Below are 23264 nucleotides of genomic sequence, written 5' to 3'. Positions count from 1 at the left end.
GGTTGCCGTGGTAACCCGGCCCCAAGCCGAAATTCAGTTGCGCCCGCCTCGCCCGTGGCAGGCGCAACTAAGACTCTGGCAACAGAGTCTTCCCCCAGTGTGAGCCGGCGCATAAAGGTGGAGCGGCGGCCGGCCGCGTTCCCGGCGGCCGCCTGCCCGCACCTCCCTTCCCGGACTCCTGCATTCCCCCCCGCGGCCCTGATCAGTGTCTCATGCGAGCCCGGCACTTCCCCGAGGTGTCGGGCTCAGATGTCGGGTCAATCCGCCGGACAGTTGTCGGCTGGAGGCAGCTCCTCCTTAACAGGAGGAGGAGGCCTGCAGTTCCCCCGCCTGCCGCACCGCATCGGGTGCCGCAGCGGGGGATTAGCGCCGGGAAACCCAAGTTCACGCCCGTTTTGAGGCGCTAAAGGAGGGTTTTAGCGCCCGCCGCCGTCTGGGCCCGGCGCACCCGAATTTTCGTCGGGCGCTGCCGCATTACCGCTGGCGCAAACTTTCTGGCGCTACAGCCCTAGCAAGACCAGAACCCAATTTCTAGGCCTTTGGATCTCAAGAATGCTTTCGAGCAAGCCTCTACATTGGATGTGGCTCAGAGAAGTTCGGATTCTTATGCTCTTTTTAATCGGCCTGCAACTGTGGTTTTGGCAGTTCCGGATGAAAAGGAATTATGTGGACTTAATAGGAGTGGTTTACTAGATTCTGAAACAGTTTCTACTTCGGCGGCTGTTGCCTCTAGGATTCAGAAGTGTTATTTTTGTGGGAATGTCCGGCACCCTCGTCTGAAGTGTCCTGCTCGGGAGGCTGTGTGTAGTAAATGCGGCAAGAGAGGTCATTATGCACGTGTTTGAAAATCATCAGGTTCAATTACGTCCTCTGCGACTACTCAGCCTTTAGATAGGGCGTTTATTGCATCAATTTCTGCTGCATTTGCTCATGGCCTAAACAAAGCTATAGTTACGGCCCAAGTTAATGGGTTAGAAGTGAAGGCCCTTATATGCCTATCTGTTTTGCCTAATCTCTGTGTGGATATTTTGATTGGTCATGATGTGCTTCAATTACACAAGTCTCTCAGTCTTTCGTTTGGAGGGACTAAGCCACCTTTATCTATTTGTGGATTAACCTCTTTATCTATTTCTCCATTATCACTTTTTTCCAATTTGATGCCGGATTGTAAGCCAATTGCTACCAAGTCAAGAAGGCATAGCAGTCAGGATAGAGAAATTATTAATTCTGAAGTTCAACGTCTTTTATTGGAAGGAATCATTGAACCTAGTTGTTCGCCTTGGCGGGCACAGGTAGTTGTCACCACTAACGAGAGACATAAGAAATGAATGGTGATAGACTACTCCCAAACTATTAATAGGTATACTCAATTAGATGCGTACCCATTGCCTAAGATTGATGAGCTTATCAACAAAGTATCTCAGTATAAGGTTTTTAGCAGTATTGACTTAAAGAGTGCTTATCATCAGATTCCTATTGTTAAGAGGGATCAACCATATACGGCCTTTGAGGCTGGCGGAAAGCTGTATCAGTTTTGCCGAATACCATTTGGTGTTACTAATGGTGTTGCTTGTTTTCAACGGGCAATGGATGCTTTTATAAGTGATAACTCTCTCTCTGACACCTTTTCATACTTAGATGACATCACGGTGTGTGGCAAATCAAGGGTGGAGCATGATTCTAATTTAGAAAAATTCCATCAAGCTGCGGAAAGAGTTGGTTTAACTTTCAATAAAGAGAAGTGTATCTTTTCGACCACTGAGGTAAATCTACTGGGGTATATTATCTCGGGAAACAAGATTCAACCAGATCCAGAACGTCTGCGACCATTGATTGATTTACCTTGTCCTACTAATTCTGAGGCTTTGCAACGAGTTGTTGGACTGTTTTCTTATTATTCTAATTGGATTGCAAATTTTTCACAGAAGATCCGGCCCCTTATTCGGGTTACGACATATCCTCTATCATGGGAGGCCAGGACGTGTTTTGATAATTTTACAAAGGATATCCTTGGAGCAGTTGTGCATTCTATTGATGAGCAGGTTCCCTTTGTGATTGAGACGGACGCTTCTGATTTTGCAATTGGGGCTACTCTGAACCAAAATGCAAGACCTGTGGCCTTTTTCTCACGTACCTTGAACAATAGTGAAAAAAGACATTCTTCAGTAGAGAAAGAGGCGTATGCAATAGTAGAAGCACTGCGTAAATGGAGACATTATTTATCGGGGCGACATTTTACGTTGGTAACTGACCAAAAATCTGTGTCCTTTATGTTTGATGTCAAACATTTTGGAAAGATCAAGAATGATAAAATAATGAGGTGGAGGATTGAGTTGGCATGCTACCATTTTGATATAGTTTATCGTCCGGGGAAGGATAATGTTGCTGCTGATGCGCTGTCGAGGGCTTATTGTTCTGTGATTCATGGAGATACGCTTATTAATCTTCACAATGCCTTATGCCATCCTGGGGTTATGAGGATGATACACTTCATACGCAGTAAGAATTTGCCCTTTTCAGTTGAAGACATCAAGTGGATGACTTCATCATGTTCTATCTGTGCTCGGTGTAAACCGAATTTCTTTAAGCCTCAATGAGCTCATCTTATAAAGGCTACTTCTCCTTTTGAACGTTTGAGCATTGATTTTAAGGGGCCTCTTCCTTCAACGACTCAAAATCGATATATATTTACTGTTGTGGATGAGTTTTCAAGGTTCCCTTTTGCTTTTCCTTGCGCAGATGTATCAGCTGCTACAGTTATCAAATGTCTGACTCAACTTTTTGTCATTTTTGGGATGCCTGCGTATATCCATTTGGATCAGGGAAGTTCTTTTATGTCTTCCCAGTTGAAGGAATACCTTCAGAGTCGGGGAATCTCTACTAGTAGAACTACCCCGTATAATCCCTAGGGTAATGGACAGTGTGAACGATACAATGGGGTGATCTGGAAGGCAGTTATGTTGGCTTTGACATCCCGGAACCTTAAGAATACACAGTGGGAAATGATACTGCCTGATGCCCTGCATTCCATTAGATCATTGCTTTCAATGGCTACTAATGTGACCCCCCATGAAAGGCTCTTTAACTATCCACGGAGATCTACTACGGGATATTCGTTACCTTCATGGCTCACTATGCAGGGACCTGTGCTGCTTCGACGCCATGTTAGATTGTCAAAATATGATCCTTTAGTGGAGGAGGTGGAGCTGTTGGAGGCAAATTCCCAATATGCTCATATTCGATTCCAAGATGGGAAAGAAAGTACTGTTTCAATTAAAGACTTGGCTCCTTGTGGTGGCCAGCCCTCTTCTGAGGATATTAACAATAGTCATGATTCAGATAATGTGGATGTCGTTACAGATACTATGAATATTTCCAATCCTATTGCAGATAATTATACTTCTATTAGTCAGCCTTCGATGGATGTTCATGACCATCCCAGTTTACCTCCTGATGGGATTTCCAATCCGGAAACCGTTGATAATCGGGATATGGATAGCCTTCCTGCAGAAGATACTTCTGTGTCTCCTGGTATGGGAGGGCAAGCAATTTCACCAGGGTTAAAAAGGTCGACATGAATAAGATATCCGGTCGACCGACTGAAAATGGACTTTTAAATTGATAGTAATGTTTTAAAATTGTTGAAATATTATATTTGCATTGTTTTAGTTGTAAATAATTAATTATAAATTGTAAAGGTTATTTAGGTTGGAGTATATTTTAAAAGGAGGGGTGAATGTGGTGATTATTCTTTATGTTTAGTAAGAAGTATTGTAATTGGTTGTTTGTTTCCTACCTTGAGATATATGCTGTAAACTCATTGGCAGTTGATGTCATGTGATTTGTGGTGGCCATCTTTAATTCAGTTCTCTACAGCCTTGGTTGGGACTGGGTGTTGAAAGGTGTGCTACTGGATTTTTAAAGTTAATAAAGCCTGGATTTAGAAAGGCAAATCTACTCTTTATTTCAGGGGTGTCTGGAGATTGGCAGTGGGGGGAGTCCGGAGATCGGGAGTGGGGGGAGTCTGGAGATCGGGAATGGGGGGAGTCTGGAGATCAGGAGTGGGGGGTCTGGATATTGAGAGTGGGGTGAGTCTGGAAATCGGGAGTGGAGGGAGCCTGGAGATCGGGGACAGGGAATTCTGTACATCGGTTGTGGGGGCAGTCCGGAGATCGGGATTTGGGGGAGTGTGGAGATCGTTATTTGGGTATGTCTGGAGACCGGAAGTGGGGGGAGTCTGGAAATCAGGAGTAGGGGGAGCCTGGAGAACGAGAGTGTGGGCTGTCAGGAGTTTGGGAGTGGGTTGAAGTCTGGAGATTTGGAGTGGGGGGAGTCTGGAGATCGGGAGTGGGGGAGTCTGGATATCAGGAGTGGGGGTGTCTGGAGATCCGGAGTGTGAGGAGTATGGAGATCGGGAGTGGGGGGAGTCTGGAGATCTGGATTGGGGGGACACTGGAGATCGGGAGTGTGGAAGACTGGAGATCAGGAGTGGGGGGAGACCGGAAGTGGGGTGTGTCTGGAGATTGGGAGTGTGGAAGACTGCAGATTGGCAAACTGTGTAACCTTAGCGGCACACTATGTTACAGCTTGCCATAAACAGTGGGACAACCAGTAAACCTAAGAAAAGAGTATATACAAATTATACAAATGTATATTTATACACTCAGGGATATATCTGTTTATACACTGTATGAATAGATCTGCATTTATGTGTTCAACCATAAATGTTTTTCGATGCTTTGGCAACATAAGATGTACCTTATCATGCCAATAAAGTGATTTGAATTTGAATTTGAATTTGAGTGTGCGGAGTCTGGAGATCGGGAGTGGGGGGAGTCTGGAGATTGGGAGAGGGTGGAGTCTGGAGATCGGGAGTGGAGGGAGTCTGGAAATCTGGAGTGGAGTGAGTCTGGAGATCGCGGTCAGGGAATTCTGTACATCGGGAGTGGGGGGAGTCCGGAGATTGTGAATGGGGGGAGTCTGGAAATCAGGAGTAGGGGGGAGTCTGGAGATCGGGAGTGCGGGGAGTCTGGAGTTTGGGAGAGGGGGGAGTCTGGAGATCGGGAGTGCAGGGAGTCTGTTGATCAGGTGTGTGGGTAGTCTGGAGACCAGGAGTGGGGGAGTCTGTGGTTCAGGAGCACGGGGAGTCTGGAGATCGGGAGTGGGGAGACTGGAGATCGGGAGTTGGGGGAGTCTGGAGATCGTGAGTGGGAGGAGTCTGGAGATCGGGAGTGAAAGAGTCTGGAGATCGGGAGTGGGGAGTGTCTGGGAATCGTGTGTGGGGGTAGTCTGGAGATCGGCAGTGGGGGGAGTCCGGAGATCAGGAGTGGGGGAGCATGGAGATCGGGAGTGGAGGGAGTCTGGAGATCGGGAGTGGGGGGATTGTGGAGATCGGGAGCAGGGGACGTCTGGAGATCGGGAGTGGGGGAGGCGGGACTGGGGGGAGTCTGCAAATCGGGAGTGGGGGGAATCTGGTGATCGGGAGTCTAGGGAGTCTCGAGATTTGGAGAGGGTGGAGTCTGGGGATTTGGGGGCAGGGGGAGTCTGGAGATCGGGAGTGGGGGGAGGCTGGAGATTTGGAGTGGGAGGAATCTGGAGATTAGGACTGGGGTGAGTCTGGAGATTGTGAGTTGGGGGAATCCAGAGTTAGGGAGCGGGGGGTGTCCGGAGATCGGGAGTGGGTGGTGTCTGGAGATCGGGATTGCAGGGAGGCTGGAGATCGGCTGTGGGGGAGTCTGGAGATCGGGAGTGGGAGGAGTCTGGAGAGTGGTGTTGGGGAAGTCTGGAGATCGGGATTGGGGGGAGTGTAGAGCTCGGGAGTGGGGGGTGTGTGGAGATCATGAGTTGGGTGTGTCTGATGATCAGAAGTGGGAGGAGTCTGTGTGGTAAACCACTGTTGTTAGTATTGTTGTTCACTGTTAGTACTGTTGTTCACTCTTGCATATTGTTGTACTTGTCTGTGCATGCCTCAGCTGACTCCGCCCCTGGCTCCACCCTCATGGCTGGGTATAAAGGTCGCTGCTCAGAAGCCTCCAGCCCTTTTGGATACCAGGCAACCACAAGAGGCATGCTCTGTTCTTTGGTAATAAAAGCCTGTTTATTACTTTCTCAATCTCCAGTCTTTTGTAGCAATTGATAGTGCATCAATTTTATTACCAAAGTTAAATGTTGGCTGCGGATGCTGATCAACCGATGGCGCAAAACGCTGAGCAGCAGGCGCTGCTGCGAGCCCTCAGACCAACATGCCTGGACCTAGACCCCCAAGAAGCGGGTTCGTCGACTAAATTCGCACAATGGCTGCGTTGCTTTGAGGCGTATCTGGAAGCCTCGACCGTGACTCTTGATGAAAATAAACTGAAAATCCTGGCCTCGAAGGTGAGCCACCAAGTCTATACTTTAATCCAAGATGCGACGACCTACGCGGCGGCTATCGACCTACTGAAAGGGCAGTATGCACGCCCGGTTAACACGGTCTATGCCAGGCACCTTTTAAGATCTCGCAGACAGCAGCCCGGGGAATCGGTGGAAGCCTTCCTACGGGCACTGCGGGTACTCGGACGCGGCTGCGACTGCAAGGAAGTATCGGCCGCGGCACATGCGGAGGGATTGATACGAGACGCTTTCGTTGCGGGTCTAAGGTCCGACTACTCCCGGCAGAGGCTGCTGGAGAAGGGTGAAATAGACCTGACAAAGGCAGTGTCCCTCGCGCTCTCGCTCGACGCGGCCCACAGAAATATGGACGCTTTCTCCCCTCATCGCCCCGCGCCGTGGACGCCGCAATCTTGGGCCATGGGACCGCCACCTCCGACTGCTGCAGCGATGTCCAAGGCACAAAAATGCTATTTTTGTGGCCAAGCTAAACACCCTAGAGCACGCTGCCCCGCGAAGAATGCTACCTGCTCCGGCTGCGGGAAGAAAGGTCACTACGTTAGCGCCTGCAAAGGGAAGACCGCTAACGCCAGCAGCGCTGCGTGCGAACCGTGGGCGCAGCCATCTTGTCCGCCATCTTGGGCTCCCCCAGCCGCGTGGGGATCGGGACCGTGGGCGCCGCCATTTTGTCCGCCATCTTGGACGCCTCCGACTTCAACCACGGGGGAGCCGGACTCAACCACCGCCTCATCTGACGACCACATCGACTCGCTCGACCATACGCTGGCCTCCGTGATGCTGGACCAATCTCTCCCTCATCAACTGTCCAGGTCCATGATGGATATTACGGTAAACGGCCGCGCCACTACCTGCCTTTTTGACAGCGGGAGCACGGAGAGCTTTATCCACCCCGACACGGTGCGCAGTTACTCTCTCCCGGTCCTGCCGACGCGCCATCGGATCTCTTTGGCTTCCAAAGCCCAGTCAGCGGACGTCGGTGGCTACTGTGTAGTGACCCTTTCAGTAAGGGGCACAGAATACAAAAATTTTAAACTTCTGGTCCTGCCCCATCTCTGCGCTGCCGTTCTACTGGGGTTGGATTTTCAGTGCCACCTTAAGAGTGTCACATTAGCGTATGACGGACCCCTCCCCCCACTCACAGTCTGCAGCCAGCAGCTTTTAAATCGCCCGCCGTGCACCATTTGCAGCCTCTCCACCCTTAAAGTTCCCCCCCCCTCCTTGTTCGCTAACCTCACCCGCGACTGTAAGCCCATCGCTACCAAAAGCAGGCGTTACAGTGTTGGGGATAGGAGCTTCATTAAATCCGAGGTAGCGAGACTCCTGAAGGAAGGGATTATTGAAAGTAGCACCAGCCCATGGCGAGCACAAGTGGTGGTAGTGAAGACTGGCGAAAAACAGCGCCTAGTTATTGACTGCAGCCAGACGATCAATCGCTACACCCAACTAGATGCATACCCACTCCCCCGCATATCTGACATGGTCAATCAGATAGCACAATACCGGGTGTTCTCGACGATTGATCTGAAGTCGGCATACCACCAGCTCCCCATCGGGGCTGAGGACCGCCAGTACACAGCTTTTGAAGCTGACGGTCGGCTCTATCACTTTCTCAGAGTTCCCTTCGGCGTCACCAACGGAGTTTCTGTCTTCCAACGGGAGATGGACCGGATGGTTGACCAGAACACGCTCCAGGCCACTTTCCCATATCTAGACAACGTCACCATCTGCGGCCACGACCAGCAGGACCACGACGTTAATCTAGAGAAATTCCTCCGGACGGCCCAGCGGCTGAATCTCACATACAACAAAGACAAATGTATGTTTCGTACTACGCGCCTCGCTATTCTTGGCTGCGTAGTGGAGAACGGAGTCATCGGCCCAGACCCCGATAGAATGCGCCCCCTTATGGAGCTCCCCCTCCCCCACTGCCAGAAAGCACTGAAGAGATGCCTGGGGTTTTTCTCTTACTATGCTCAGTGGGTGCCCAACTATGCGGATAAAGCCCGACCCCTCATCAAGTCCGCCTCCTTCCCCCTGACAGCAGAGGCCTGTGCAGCCTTCACTCTCATAAAAGGAGACATTGCGAAGGCCACAATGCACGCTGTGGATGAGTCCCTTCCTTTTCAAGTGGAGAGCGACGCATCCGACTTTGCCCTAGCTGCAACCCTTAACCAGGCGGGGAGACCCGTGGCCTTTTTCTCAAGGACCCTCCAGGGCCCCGAGATTCGACACTCCTCTGTCGAAAAGGAGGCCCAGGCCATTGTGGAAGCCGTGCGACATTGGCGGCATTACCTGGCCGGAAAACGATTTACCCTGCTCACTGACCAGCGTTCAGTGGCTTTTATGTTTCATAATAAGCAGCGGGGCAAAATCAAGAATGACAAGATCTTAAGGTGGAGAATCGAACTCTCCACCTACAATTACGATATCTTGTACCGGCCCGGGAAACTCAATGAGCCCCCAGATGCCCTATCACGTGGTACGTGCGCCAACGCGCAGGTTGATAGGCTACAGACCCTCCACAATGACCTCTGCCACCCGGGGGTCACCAGGTTCTTCCATTTTATCAAATCCCGTAACCTGCCCTACTCCATCGAGGAGGTCAGGACCATGACCAGGAACTGCCAGATCTGTGCCGAGTGCAAGCCGCATTTTTATAGGCCAGACAGAGCGAGCCTGATCAAAGCCACGCGCCCCTTCGAGCGGCTGAGCATCGATTTTAAAGGGCCCCTCCCCTCCTCTGACCGCAATGTGTACTTCCTCAATATAATTGATGAGTACTCCCGTTTCCCGTTTGCCATCCCTTGCTCGGACATGACCAGTACCACGGTCATTAAATGTCTGAATGACCTCTTCGCCTTGTTCAGTTTCCCTAGCTATATCCATAGCGACAGGGGCTCATCTTTTATGAGCGACGAACTTCGGCAGTACCTGCTCGCGAGAGGCATTGCTACAAGCAGGACCACCAGCTACAACCCCCGGGGTAACGGCCAGGTGGAAAGGGAGAATGCGACAGTCTGGAAGGCAGTCCTTTTAAACTTAAAATCTAAGGGCCTTCCGACCTCCCGCTGGCAGGAGGTCCTCCCTGCGGCGCTCCATTCCATTCGGTCGCTGCTCTGTACACCCACCAATGCCACTCCTCACGAGAGAATGTTCTCCTTCCCCAGGAAGTCCACGTCGGGGATTTCGCTACCAACATGGCTGACTTCTCCAGGTCCCGTCCTACTGCGGAAGCACGTGAGGACCCATAAGGCGGACCCCCTGGTCGAGAGGGTGAGCCTCCTCCACGCCAACCCGCAGTATGCTTACGTGGTGTACCCGGACGGGCGGGAGGACACAGTCTCCATTCGAGACCTCGCACCTGCAGGTGCTCCTGAAACACCCTCTTCGCCACCCACCGCTACTCCTGCCTACCCCCAGGACACAGTCCCCGCACGGGACCTCGCACCTTCGGGTGCCTCTGAGAGACCACCATTGCTACCTCCCATTACCCATGCTCTGACCCCTGTAGACGGCATGCAGCAGCCCCAGGGTCCGCCACCTGCTACACCTCCTCTGAACGAGACACCGGGTTCACCATTGGATGCTGCACCATCACCGCCGCTGCTGCGACGCTCAGGACGGCTTACAAGGCCTCCTGATAGACTTCAGTACACGAATTTTTAGTGCACTTCACCCCGCCGGACTCAATTCTAAACAAGGGGTGAATGTGGTAAACCACTGTTGTTAGTATTGTTGTTCACTGTTAGTACTGTTGTTCACTCTTGCATATTGTTGTACTTGTCTGTGCATGCCTCAGCTGACTCCGCCCCTGGCTCCACCCTCATGGCTGGGTATAAAGGTCGCTGCTCAGAAGCCTCCAGCCCTTTTGGATACCAGGCAACCACAAGAGGCATGCTCTGTTCTTTGGTAATAAAAGCCTGTTTATTACTTTCTCAATCTCCAGTCTTTTGTAGCAATTGATAGTGCATCAGTCTGGAAATCAGGAGTAGGGGGAGTCTGGAGATCAGGAGTGCGGGGTGTCCGGAGTTCGGGTGTGGGGGGAGTCCAGAGATTGGGAGTGGGGGGAATCCGGAGTTAGGGATTGGGGGGAGTCTGGAAATTGGGTGTGGTGAATGTCTGGAAATCGGGAGTGGGGGGAGTCTGGAGATCGGCAGTGGGGGAATCCGGAGATCAGGAGTTGGGGGAATCCGGATATCGGGGGTTTGGGGAGTCTGGAGATCGGGAGTCGGGGGCGTCTGGAGATCGGGAGTGGGTAGAGTGTGAAGAACGGTGTCGGGGGAGACTAGAGATAGGGACTGGGGGAAGACTGGAGATCGGGATTGTGGAAGACTGGAGGTCGGGAGTGGGTGGCATCTGGAGATCGGGAGTGGGGGGAGTCCGGAGATTGGATGAGGGTGGAGTCTGGAGAAAGGAGTGGAGGGTGTCTGGAAATCGGGAGTGGAGTGAGTCTGGAGATCGGGGTCAGGGAATTCTGTACATCAGGAGTGGGGGGAGTACGGAGATCGGGAGTGGGGGGAGTCTGGAAATCAGGAGTAGGGGGAGTCTGGAGATCGGGAGTGCGGGGTGTCTGGAGTTCGGGTGTGGGGGGACTCCAGAGATTGGGAGTGGGGGGAGTCTGGTGATTGGGTGTGCGCGGAGTCTGGATATCAGGAGTGGGGGGTGACTGGAGATCTGGAGTGAGAAAATCTGGAGATCGGGAGTGGGGGGAGTCTGGAGATTGGGAGTGAGTGGAGACTGGAGAGTGGGAGTGGGGGGAGTCTGCAGATCGGGAGTGGGGGGAATCTGGTGATCAAGAGTGAGGTGAGTCGTGAATGGGGGAAGCCTTGAGATCGGGAGGGGTTGAGTCTGGAGATTGGTCTTGGGGGATTCTAGATATCGGGATTGCGGGGAGACTGGAGATCGGGACTGGGGGAGACTGGATATCGTGAGTGGTGGAGACTGGAGATCGGGAGTGGGTGGTGTCTGGAGATTGGGTTTGTGGGGAGTCTGGAGATCGGCTGTGGGGGAGTCTGGAGGTCAGGAGTGGGGGGAGTCTGGGGATCAGGAGTGGTGGGAGTCTGGATATCAGGAGTGGGTGTGTCCAGAGATCGAGAGTGGGGGGATTCTGGAGATCGGGAGTGGGGGGAATCCGGATATCGGGAGTTTGGGGAATCTGGATAACGGAAGTGGGGGAGCCTGGAGATCGGGAGGGGTTGAGTCTGGGGAATGGTGTCAGAGGAATGTAGACATTGGGATTGGGGGGAGACTGGAGATTGGGTTTGGTGGGAGTCTGGAGATCGGCTGTGGGGGAGTCTGGAGATCGGGTGTGGGGTTGTCTGGAGGGCAGTGTTGGGGAAGTCTGGAGATCGGGAGTGGGGAGAGTGTGGAGATCAGGATTGGGGGGAGTGTAGAGATCGGGAGTGTGGGGAGTGTAGAGATCGGGAGTGGGGAGACTGGAGATCGGGAGTGGGGGGAGTCTGGAGATTGCGAGTGGGAGGAGTTTGGAGATCGTGAGTGGGAGCAGTCTGGAGATCGGGAGTGGGGAGTGCCTGGAAATCGGGAGTGGGGGGAGTCCGGAGATCAGGAGTGGGGGGAGCATGGAGATCGGGAGTGGAGGGAGTCTGGGGATCGGGAGTGATGGGAATCTGGATATCAGGAGTGGGGGGACTCTGGAGATCAGGAGTGGGGGGAGACTGGAGAGCATTAGTGGGGGGAGTCCGGAGATTGGGAGTGGTGGATTGTGGAGATCGGGAGCAGGGGGAGGCTGGAGATCGGGAGTGGGGGGAGTCTGGTGATCGGGAGTGAGGTGAGTCTGGTAATCGGAGATCAGGAGTGGGATGAGTCTGGCGATCGTGAATGGTGGGAGCCTTGAGATCGGGAGGGGTTGAGTCTGGAGATTGGTGTTGGGGGAGTCTCGATATTGAGATCAGAAGTGGGAGGAGTCTGGAAATCAGGAAGTAAGGGGAGTCTGTAGATCGGGAGTGCGGGGTGTCCGGAGTTTGGGAGTGGGGGGAGTCCGGAGATCGGGAGTGGGGGGAATCCGGAGTTAGGGATTGGGGGGAGTCTGGAGATTGGGAGTGTGGGGTGTCTGGAGATCGGGTGTGGTGAATGTCTGGAAATCAGGAGTGGGGGGAGTCCGGAGATCGGGAGTGGGGGGAATCTGGAGATCGGGAGTGGGGGGCATCTGGAGATCGGGAGTGGGGGAGTCCAGAGATTGGGAGAGGGTGGTGTCCAGAGATCGGGAGTGGGGGTGTCTGGAAATCAGGTGTAGGGGGAGTCTGGAGATCGGGAGTGGGGGGTTTGTGGAGCTCAGGAGCAGGGGGAGTCTGGAGGTCGGGAGTGGGGGGCTGTCTGTAGATCGCGAGTGGGGTGAGTCTAGAAATTGGGAGTGGAGGGAGTCTGGGGATCGGGAGTGGGGGGAGTCTGGAAATCGGGAGTGAGAGAGTCTGGAGATTGGGAGTTGGGGGAGTCTGGAGATCGGGAGTGGAGGGAGTCTGGGGATCCGGAGTGGTGGGAGTCTGGATATCAGGAGTGGGGGGGTGTCTGGAGATCTGGAGCATGGTGATTGTGGAGATCGGGAGCAGGGGGTGTCTGGAGATCGGGAGTGGGCGGAGGCTGGAGAGTGGGAGTGGGGGGAGCCTGGAGATCGGGAGTGCGGGGTGTCTGGAGTTCGGGAGTGAGGGGAGTCCGGAGATCGGGAGTGGGGGGATTGTGGAGATCAGGAGCAGGGGGAGTCTAGAGATCGGGAGTGGAGGCAGTCGGGAGATCGGGAGTGGGGGAAATCTGGAGATTGAAAGTGGCGGAAATCCAGATATCGGGAGTGGGGGTAATCTGGAGATCGGGCATGGGGGGAGTCTGGAGATCTGGATTGCGGGGGAGTCTGGATATCAGAAGTGGGGGGTGACTGGAGATCCGGACTGTGGGGAGTATGGAGATTGAGAGTGTGGGGAGTCCGGAAATCGGGAGTGGGGAGACTGGAGATCGGGAGTGGGGGGAATTTGGAGATCGTGAGTGAGAGCAGATGGAGATCGGGAGTGAGAGAGTCTGGAGATCGGGAGTGGGTGTGCTTGGAAATCGGGAGTGGGGGGAGTCTGGAGATCAGGAGTGGGGGGAGCATGGAGATCAGGAGTGGTGGGCGTCTGGGGATCAGGAGTGATGGGAGTCTGGATATCAGGAGTGGGGGGACTCTGGAGGTCGGGAGTGGGGGGAGACTGGAGAGCATTAGTGGTGGGAGTCCGGAGATTGGGAGCGGGGGAATTGTGGAGATCAGGACTGGGGGAGACTGGGTATGGTGAGTGGTGGAGACTGGAGATCGGGAGTGGGTGGTGTCTGGAGATCGGGTTTGGGGGGAGTCTGGAGACTGACTGTGGGGGAGTCTGGAGGTCGGGAGTTGGGGGAGTCTGGAGAGCGGTGTTGGGGAAGTCTGGAGATCGGGAGTGGATAGAGTCTGGTGATCGGGAGTGGGGGGTGTCTGGAAATCGGGAGTGGAGGGAGTCTGGGAATTGGGTGTGGGGGGAGTCTGGAAATTGGGAGTGGAGGGAGTCTGGAGTTCGGGAGTGGGGGGATTGTGGAGCTCAGGAGCAGGGGGAGTCTGGAGATCGGGAGTGGGGAGCTGTCTGTAGATCACGAGTGGGGTGAGTCTGGAAATTGGGAGTGGAGGGAATCTGGGGATCGGGAGTGGGAGGAGTCTGGAAATCGGGAGTTGGGTGAGTCTGGAGATCGGGAGTGGAGGTAGTCTGGGGATCCGGAGTCGGGGGAGTACGGAGATCGGGATTTGGGGGAGCCTGGAGATCGGGAGTGGGGGGAGACTGGAGAGTGGGTGTGGGGGGAGTCTGGAGATCAGGAGTGGGGGGATTGTGGAGATCAGGAGCAGGGGGAGTCTGGAGATCAGGAGTGGGGGGTATCCAGAAACTGGAGATGGGGGAATCCGAATATCGGGAGCTGGGGGAATCCGGAGATCGGGAGAGGGGGAGTCTGGAGATCGGAAGTGGGGATAGTCTGGAGATCGGTAGTAGGGGGAGTCCTGAGATCGGGTGTCGGGAGAGACTGGAGATCGGGAGTGGGGGGTATCCAAAGATCGGGAGTGAGTGGAGTCTGGAGATTGGGAGTGGGGGGAGTCAGGAGATCGGGAGTGAGAGTGTCTGGAGATCGGGAGTGGGGTGAGTCCAGAGATTGGGAGCTTGGGTAGCCTGGAGATTGGGAGAGGGGGGAGTCCAGATATCGGGAGTGGGGGGTGTCTGGAGTTCAGGAGTGGGGGGAATTAGGAGATTGGGGTCGGGGGAGTCTGGAAATCGGGAGTGGTGGTAGTCTGGAGATCAGAAGTGGGGTGAGTCTGGAGATCGGGAGTGTGGTGAGTCTGGTGATCGGGAGTGGGTGGCGTCCAGAGATCGGGAGTGCGGGTAGTCTAGAGATCGGGAGTGGGGGGAGTCTGGAGATCGGGAGTGTGGGGAGTCCAGAGTTCGGGAGCGGGGGCTTTCTGGAGATTGGGGTTGGGGAGAGTCTGGAGATCGGGAGTGGGGGGACTCTGGAGATCGGCAGTGGGGGGAGTCTGGAGATCGGGAGTGTCTGCAGATTGGGAGTGGGGGGAATCCGGAGATAGGGAGTGGGGGGAGTCTGGTGAACGTGAGTGGGGGGATCCTTGAGATTGGGAGTGGGGGAATCCGGATATCGGGAGTTTGGTGATTCTGGATATCAGGTGTGGGGGGCGTTTGGAGATCAGGAGTGGTGTGAGTCCGGAGATCGGGAGTGGGGGGAGGCTAGAGATCGGGAGTGGGGGGAGTCTGGAGATTGGGGTTGGGGAATTCTGGTGATTGGAATTGAGGGTAGTGTGGAGATCAGGATTGGGGGGAGTCTGGAGATCAGGAATGGACGGAGTCTGGAGATCGGGAGTGGGGGCTTTCTGGAGATCGGGAGTGGAGGGAGACTGGAGATCGGGAGTGGCGGGAATCTGGAGAGTGGGTTCGGGGGTGTCTGGAGATCGGCAGTGAGGGGTGTCTGGACATCGGGATGGGGGGAGAATGGAGATCGGGCTTGGGGGAGTCTGAAGATCGGGGTCAGGGGGTTCTGGAGATCGGGATTGGGGGGTGTCTGTAGATCAGGAGTGGAGGGAGCCTGGAGTTCGGGAGTGTGGTGAGTCTGGAGATCGGGAGTGGGGGAATCCGGATATCGGGAGTTTGGGTATTTTGGATATCGGTTGTGAGGGGAGACTGGAGATCGGAAGTGTGGGGAGTCTGGAGATCGGGAGTGTGGGGAATCTGGTGATCGGGAGTGGATGGAATCTTGAGTTTGGGAGCGGGGGCAGTCCGGAGAACGGGAGTGGGGGGGAGTCTGAAGATCGGGCTTGGGGGAGTCTGAAGATCGGGGTCAGGGGAGTTTGGAGATCGGGATTGGGGTGTGTCCGGAGATCGGGGGTGGAGGGAGTCGGGAGTTCGGGAGTGGCGGCAGTCCGGAGATCGGCAGTGGAGGATGTTGTCTGGAGATCGGGAGTGGGTGTGTCTGGAGATCGGGAGTGGGTGGAGTCTGGAGATCGGGAGTGTGGTGAGTCTGGAGATCGGGAGAGGGGGAGTGTGGAGCTCGGGAGTGGGGGAAGTCTGGGGATCCGGAGTGGGGTGTGTCTGGAGATCGGAAGTGGGGGGAGTCTTCGGACGGGAGAGGGGGGAGTCTGGAGATTTGGGGAGGGGGGAGTATGGGGATGTTGGGCAGGGGGAGTCTGGAGATCGGGAGTGGTGGGATTCTGGAGATTTGGAGTGGGGGCTTTCTGGAGATCAGGATTGGGGTGAGTCTGGAGATCGGGAGTGGGGGCTGTCTGTAGATTGGGAGTAGCCGGTATCTGGAGGTCGAGGTTGAGGGAGTGTGGAGATCGGGAGTGGGGGGAGTCTGGAGATCGGCAGTGGGGAGTGTCTGCAGATTGGGAGTGGGGGGAGGGTGGAGATCGGGAGTGGCGAGTGTCTGGAGAGCGGGAGAGGGGGGAGTCCAGAGCTCGGGATTGGGGTGAGTTCAGAGATCGGGAGTGGGGGGAATCCAAAGATAGGGAGTGGGGTGAGTCTGGTGATCGGGAGTGGGGGGAGCCTTGCGATCGGGTGTGGGGGAATCTGGATATCAGGAGTTTGGGGATTCTGGATATCGGGAGTGAGGGGAGACTGGAGATCGGAAATGTGGGGAGTCTGGAGATCGGGAGTGTGGGGAATCTGGTGATCGGGAGTGGATGGAGCCTTGAGTTCGGGAGCGGGGGCAGTCCGGAGAACGGGAGTGGGGGGAGTCTGAAGATCGGGGTCGGGGGTGTCTGGAGATTGTGATTGGAGGGAGTCTATTGATTGGGAATGGGGGAAGTCTGGAGATCGGGAGCGGGGGCGAGTCTCGAGATCAGGGTTGGGGGTGTCTGGAGATCAGGAGTGAAGGGGGCCTGGAGAGCGGGAGTGTGGGGAGTCTGGGGATCTGCATTGGGAGGAGTCTGGAGATCAGGAGTGGGGGGAATCCAGAGATCGGAAGTGGGGGAATCCGAATATCGGGAGCTGGGGGAATCCGGAGATCGGGAGTGGGGGAGTCTGGAGATCGGCAGTGGGGTTAGTCTGGAGATCGGTAGTAGGGGGAGTCCTGAGATCGGGTGTCGGGAGAGACTGGAGATCGGGAGTGGGGGGTATCCGGAGATCAGGAGTGTGTGGAGTCTGGAGATTGGGAGTGGGGGGAGTCAGGAGATCGGGAGTGAGAGAGTCTGGAGATCGGGAGTGGGGTGAGTCTGGAGATCGGGAGTTTGGGTATCCTGGAGATTGGGAGAGGGGGGAGTCCAGATATCGGGAGTGAGGGGTGTCTGCAGTTCAGGAGTGGGGGTAGTCAGGAGATCGGGGTCGGGGGAGTCTGGAAATCGGGAGTGGTGGTAGTCTGGAGATCAGAAGTGGGGTGAGTCTGGAGATCGGGAGTGTGGTGAGTCTGGTGATCGGGAGTGGGTGGCGTCCAGAGTTCGGGAGTGGAGGGAGTCTGGAGATCGGGAGTGGGGGGAGTTTGGAGATCGGGAGTGTGGGGAGTCCAGAGTTCAGGAGTGGGGGCTTTCTGGAGATAGGCATTGGGGGGAGTCTGGAGATCGGGAGTGGGGGGAGTCTAGAGATCGGCAGTGGGGGGAGTCTGGAGATCGGGAGTGGGGAGTGTCTGCAGATTGGGAGTGGGGGGAATCCGGAGATAGGGAGTGGGGGGAGTCTGGTGAACGGGAGTGGGGGGATCCTTGAGATCGGGAGTGGGGGAATCCGGATATCGGGAGTTTGGGGATTCTGGATATCGGGTGTGAGGGGAGAGTGGAGATCGGGAGATGGGGGAGTCTGGTGATTGGGAGTTGGGGGTGTCTAGAGATGGGGTGTGGGGGGCGTTTGGAGATCGGGAGTGGTGTGAGTCCGGAGATCGGGAGTGGGGGGAGGCTAGAGATCGGGAGTGGGGGGCGTCTGGAGATCGGGAGTGGGGGGAGTCTGGAGATTGGGGTCGGGGAATTCTGGAGATTGGAATTGGGGGTAGTGTGGAGATCAGGAATAGATGGAGTCTGGAGATCGGGAGTGGGGGCTTTCTGGAGATCGGGAGTGGTGGGAGACTGGAGATCGGCAGTGAGGGGTGCCTGGACATCGGGATTGGGTGGAGAATGGAGATCAGGCTCGGGGGAGTCTGAAGATTGGGGCCAGGGGGACTGGAGATCGGGATTGGGGTGTGTCTGGAGATCGGGAGTGGAGGGAGTCTGGAGTTCGGGAGTGTGGTGAGTCTGGAGATCGGGAGTGGGGGAATCCGGATATTGGGAGTTTGGGGATTCTGGATATCGGGTGTGAGGGGAGACTGGAGATCGGAAGTGTGGGGAGCCTGGAGATCGGGAGTGTGGGGAATCTGGTGATCGGGAGTGGATGGAGTCTTGAGTTCGGGAGCAGGGGCTGTCCGGAGAACGGGAGTGGGGGGAGTCTGAAGATCGGGGTCGGGGGTGTCTGGAGATTGTGAGTGGAGGGAGTCTGGAGATCGGGCTTGGGGGAGTCTGAAGATCGGGGTCAGGGGAGTCTGGAGATCGGGATTGGGGTGTGTCCGGAGATCGGGAGTGGAGGGTGTCTGGAGTTCGGGAGTGGGGGCAGTCCGGAGATCGGCAGTGGAGGGTGTTGTCTGGAGATCGGGAGTGGGTGTGTCTGGAGATCGGGAGTGGGTGGAGTCTGGAGATCGGGAGTGTGGTGAGTCTGGAGATCGGGAGGGGGGAAGTGTGGAGCTCGGGAGTGGGGGGAGTCTGGGGATCCGGAGTGGGGTGAGTCTGGAGATCGGGAGTGGGGGGAGTCTTCGGACGGGAGAGGGGGGAGTCTGGAGATTTGGGGAGGGGGGAGTATGGGGATGTTGGGCAGGGGGAATCTGGAGATCGGGAGTGGTGGGATTCTGGAGATTTGGAGTGGGGGCTTTCTTGAGATCGGGTTTGGCGGGGAGTCTGGAGATCGGGAGTGGGGGCTGTCTGTAGATCGGGAGTAGCCGGTATCTGGAGATCGAGGTTGAGGGAGTGTGGAGATCGGGAGTGGGGGGAGTCTGGAGATCAGCAGTGGGGAGTGTCTGCAGATTGGGAGTGGGGGGAGGGTGAAGATCGGGAGTGGCGAGTGTCTGGAGAGCGGGAGAGGTGGGAGTCCAGAGCTCGGGACTGGGGTGAGTTCGGAGATTGGGAGTGGGGGGAATCCAGAGATAGGGAGTGGGGTGAGTCTGGTGATCGGGAGTGGGGGGAGCCTTGAGACCGGGAGTGGGGGAATCCGGATATCAGGAGTTTGGAGATTCTGGATATCAGGAGTGAGGGGAGACTGGAGATCGGAAATGTGGGGAGTCTGGAGATCAGGAGTGTGGGGAATCTGGCGATCGGGAGTGGATGGAGTCTTGAGTTCAGGAGCGGGAGCAGTCCGGAGAATGGGAGTGGGGTGAGTCTGAAGATCGGGGTCGGGGGTGTCTGGAGATCGTGAGTGGAGGGAGTCTAGAGATCGGGAATGGGGGAAGTCTGGAGATCGGGAGCGGGTGGAGTCTCAAGATCGGTGTTGGGGTGTCTGGAGATCAGGAGTGAACGGGGCCTGGAGACCGGGAGTGTGGGGAGTCTGGGGATCGGCATTGGGAGGAGTCTGGAGATTAGGAGTGGAGGGAGTCTGGAGATTGGGAGTGGGGAATTCTGGAGATCGGAAGTGGGGCTTTGTGGATATCAGGAGTGGGGGGAGTCTGAAGACCGGGATCGGGGGTGTCTGGAGAATGGCAGTGGGGGGTGTCTGGATATCGGGAGTGGGGGGAATGTGGAGATCGGGACTGGGGGGAGTCTGGAGATTGGCAGTAAGGCTCTCTGGAGTTTGGGAGTGGGGGGGAGTCTGGAGATCGGGAGTGGGGGTAGTCTAGAGATGGGGTGTGGGGGGCATCCGGAGATCGGGAGTGTAGTGATTCCGGAGATCGGGAGTGGAGGGTGTCTAGAGATTGGGAGTGGGGGGCGTCTGGAGATTGGGAGTGGGGGGAGTCTGGAGATCGTGAATGGGCGGAGTCTGTAGATTGGGAGTGGGGGGAGTCTGGAGATCGGGAGTGGGGGCAGTCCGGAGAACGGGAGTGGGGGGCATCTGAAGATCGGGGTCCGGGGTGTCTGGAGATTGTGAGTGGAGGGAGTCTAGAGATCGGGAATGGGGGAAGTCTGGAGATCAGGAGCGGGGGGACTCTCGAGTTCGGGGTCGGAGGTGTCTGGAGATCGGGAGTGAAGGGAGGCTAGAGATCGGGAGTGGGGGGTGTTATGTATATACCTTTAAGGAGGGGAACTATCTTTTACAGCTCATGTATACTGCAGTACCGGCAGTGACCACACCGGTATATAACACTGAGTAGTAATCTGTACAGATCAGTTGCAGTGTGAGCCACGTTGAGTAAACACCTGTTGTACCGTTCTATTATACACGGACACAACATTGGCGACGAGGCAAGTTCGAACCTACCTGCAACTCTGCATCACCTCCCGGGGATTCATTCCTGGAGATCAGTGGATTGGAGGTCAAGGCCAGAGACTCGGGCGTTGACCACGGGCAACCGCCCAGTCATCCAGCAGAGACTCGAGAATTACGGGGGAGACTGTCGAGAGCCAGGCTTGGCTTTCCAGTCGAGGTGGTCCAGCGAAACGGGCTGGCAACAGGTAGTGCGCAGACCCATCCCGGACAGCGGCGGGCTAGAGCCCGACCGAGCGGCACAGCAAAGGGCCGAGCAGCGTCGATGGGGGAGAGAGAGAGAGGGCAGAGCGCACAGGGCGCAGCCGGTGTTCAGGGGCCAAGCAGCGTCGGAGAGAGAGATGCGCAGAAACCCGTGAGGCGCCGCCATTGCCACGAGGTCCACCAAGAGCAGCATTGGCAGCAGTGCAGGAGAAGCGCGTGAAACCTACAGGGCGCCGCCATTGCCCGAGAACCGCCGGGAGCAGCGTTTGCAGCAGCGGGGGAGGAAGGAAAGATCAGGAGACGCCATTTTAAGCCATTGGGAGACGCCATTTTAAACCACACCCAAAATGCCGAAGAGTGGCAGTATCACCGCATTTGACAATGAAGTCGAAGATTGGACTACATATGTCGAATGAATAGACGTGTACTGCAAGGCAAATGAGGTGTCAGATGACAAGAAAGCATCGGTATTGTTAAATTTAATGGGTGCAAAGACGTATGGTTTATTACGAAATCTAGCAACCCCAACGAAGCCAATGGAAAAGAGTTTTGAAGACATAGTAACGATACTAAAGGAACATTTAAACCCCACACCGCTGCTGATAGCAGAAAGATTCAAGTTTCACAAACGGAACCAGCATAAGGATGAAAGCAATGCTGATTATTTAACAGAACTGCGCAAGCTATCGAAACACTGCCAGTTTGGAGCAGGAATGGCAGATACCTTAAGGGACAAGTTTGTGTGTGGGCTTCAAAGTGAAGGAACCCAGAAATGGCTTTTATCTGAAAATGACCTTACGCTGGAAAAGGCTTTCAGCATTGCGGTATCATATGAAGCAGCAGCACGGGGCGCTGCAGAGATACAACAGAGACCACAAGAATATGGCACAAACGAAATGTCATATGGAACAGAGAAGTGCTATCACTGCGGCAGAACAACACACGACCAGAATGATTGCTGGTTCAAAGACAAAGTGTGCAGACAGTGTGGAAAAATAGGACACATAGCACGAGTCTGCAGGTTGGGAAAGAAAACCAACAATAAGAAACCTACCAAAGGAAAGTACAAGAAGGTACATAAGATGACGGAGAATAGTTCAGATGAACAAAAGAGTGATAACGACTCCGAAAGCAGGGAACTGAGTTGTCTGAAACTACATAATGTGATCACAACGGAGGATCACTGAACCCTTTGGGTCACTCTAATTAGCAGGAGTCCAGGTAAAGATGGAATTGGACACAGGATCAGCCCTAACAGTCATAAACTGACGGGACTACGAGCGGCTATTCTGACACATACCCTTGAGAGATAGAAAAATGATTTTGAAGACGTACACGGGGCAAAAAGTCTACCCCAAAGGAAAAATAAGGGTGACCGTTATATATAACGGGAAGGAAACACCAAAACTAGACCTGTATGTATTGCAAGATGGAGGACCACCATTACTGGGACATGAATGGATCCGGAAAATACAACTGGATTGGCATTCCATACAGGCACTGACTGTGGCTGACAAAAAGGATGACGACGTTGCACCTGGGTGACTGTCAAAGATCCTAACTGACGCGAAAGAAGTGTTCCAGCAAGGACTCGGAACACTAAAAGGCATGACAGTGATGATTAAAATTGAAGAAAACGCAAGCCCAAAACTTTTTAAGGCCAGACCGGTACCTTATGCGATCCGCCCAGCCGTCAAAGCAGAGTTGGAGAGTATGGAACATTCAGATGTACTGTCCAAGGTAGACTGGAGCGAGTGGGCTACACCAATCGTCCCTGTGATGAAAAAGTCGTTGAGCAGCACGCCTGGGGAACCAAGGAAGGTTCACATCTGTGGGAACTTTAAGGTAACAGTAAACCCGGTCCTTCACACCGTACAATATCCACTTCTGCGGATTGAAGATATTTTCGTCTCGCTATCTGGAGGGAAACGCTTCACTAAGATTGATCTGGCGCAGGCGTATCTGCAAATGGAGGTAGAAGAAGCATCAAAAAAATACCTCACAATCAACACCCATAAAGGTCTCTACCAATACAACTGGCTGGTATTCGGGGTAGCATCAGCTACGGCTATTTGGCAGAGGGCAATGGAACAAGTCCTGCAAGGGATCCCAGGGACCCAGTGTTATTTGGACAACATCCTGGTCACGGGCGAAAATGACAGTGATCACCTTGCCAACCTGGAGCAGGTGCTCACTAGATTGCAGGAATATGGGCTCTGAGCTAACCGCCCCAAATGCGAGTTTTTTAGAAAACAGATCTCGTATTGTGGCCACGTTATCGATAAAGAGGGGTTACATAAGTCCCCAGAGAAGACTGAGGCAGTAGTCAAGGCTCCAGCACCAGAAAATGTGTCACAACTGAGGTCGTTCCTCGGGCTGGTAAACTACTACCATAAGTTCTTGCCAAATTTGTCTACAATACTACACCCACTGAACACCCTACTGCAAACTGGGGTGCCATGGAAGTGGAGTGATGAATGTAGAAGAGCTTTCCAGAAGAGCAAAACACTAATCACATCGAAAGAGGTATTGGCCCATTACAACCCGGCATTATCAATTCGGTTTGCATGTGATGCGTCACCCTACGGCATTGGAGCGGTGCTGTCGCACAAATTCTCGGATGGCTCAGAGAGGCCAATAGCCTTTGCATCATGCTCACTAACCTCAGCCGAGCGTAACTATGCCCAGATTGACAGGGAGGACCTCAGCCTAGTGTGGGAAGTGAAAAAGTTCAATCACTAT

The sequence above is a fragment of the Somniosus microcephalus genome, chromosome 6, assembly GCF_052327205.1.
Source record: "Somniosus microcephalus isolate GS21.2 chromosome 6, FLI_Smic_1.0, whole genome shotgun sequence".
In the NCBI taxonomy this organism is placed as follows: Eukaryota; Metazoa; Chordata; class Chondrichthyes; order Squaliformes; family Somniosidae; genus Somniosus; species Somniosus microcephalus.
The sequence above is the reverse complement of the archived record's forward strand: the minus strand, read 5'-3'. Positions refer to the sequence as shown.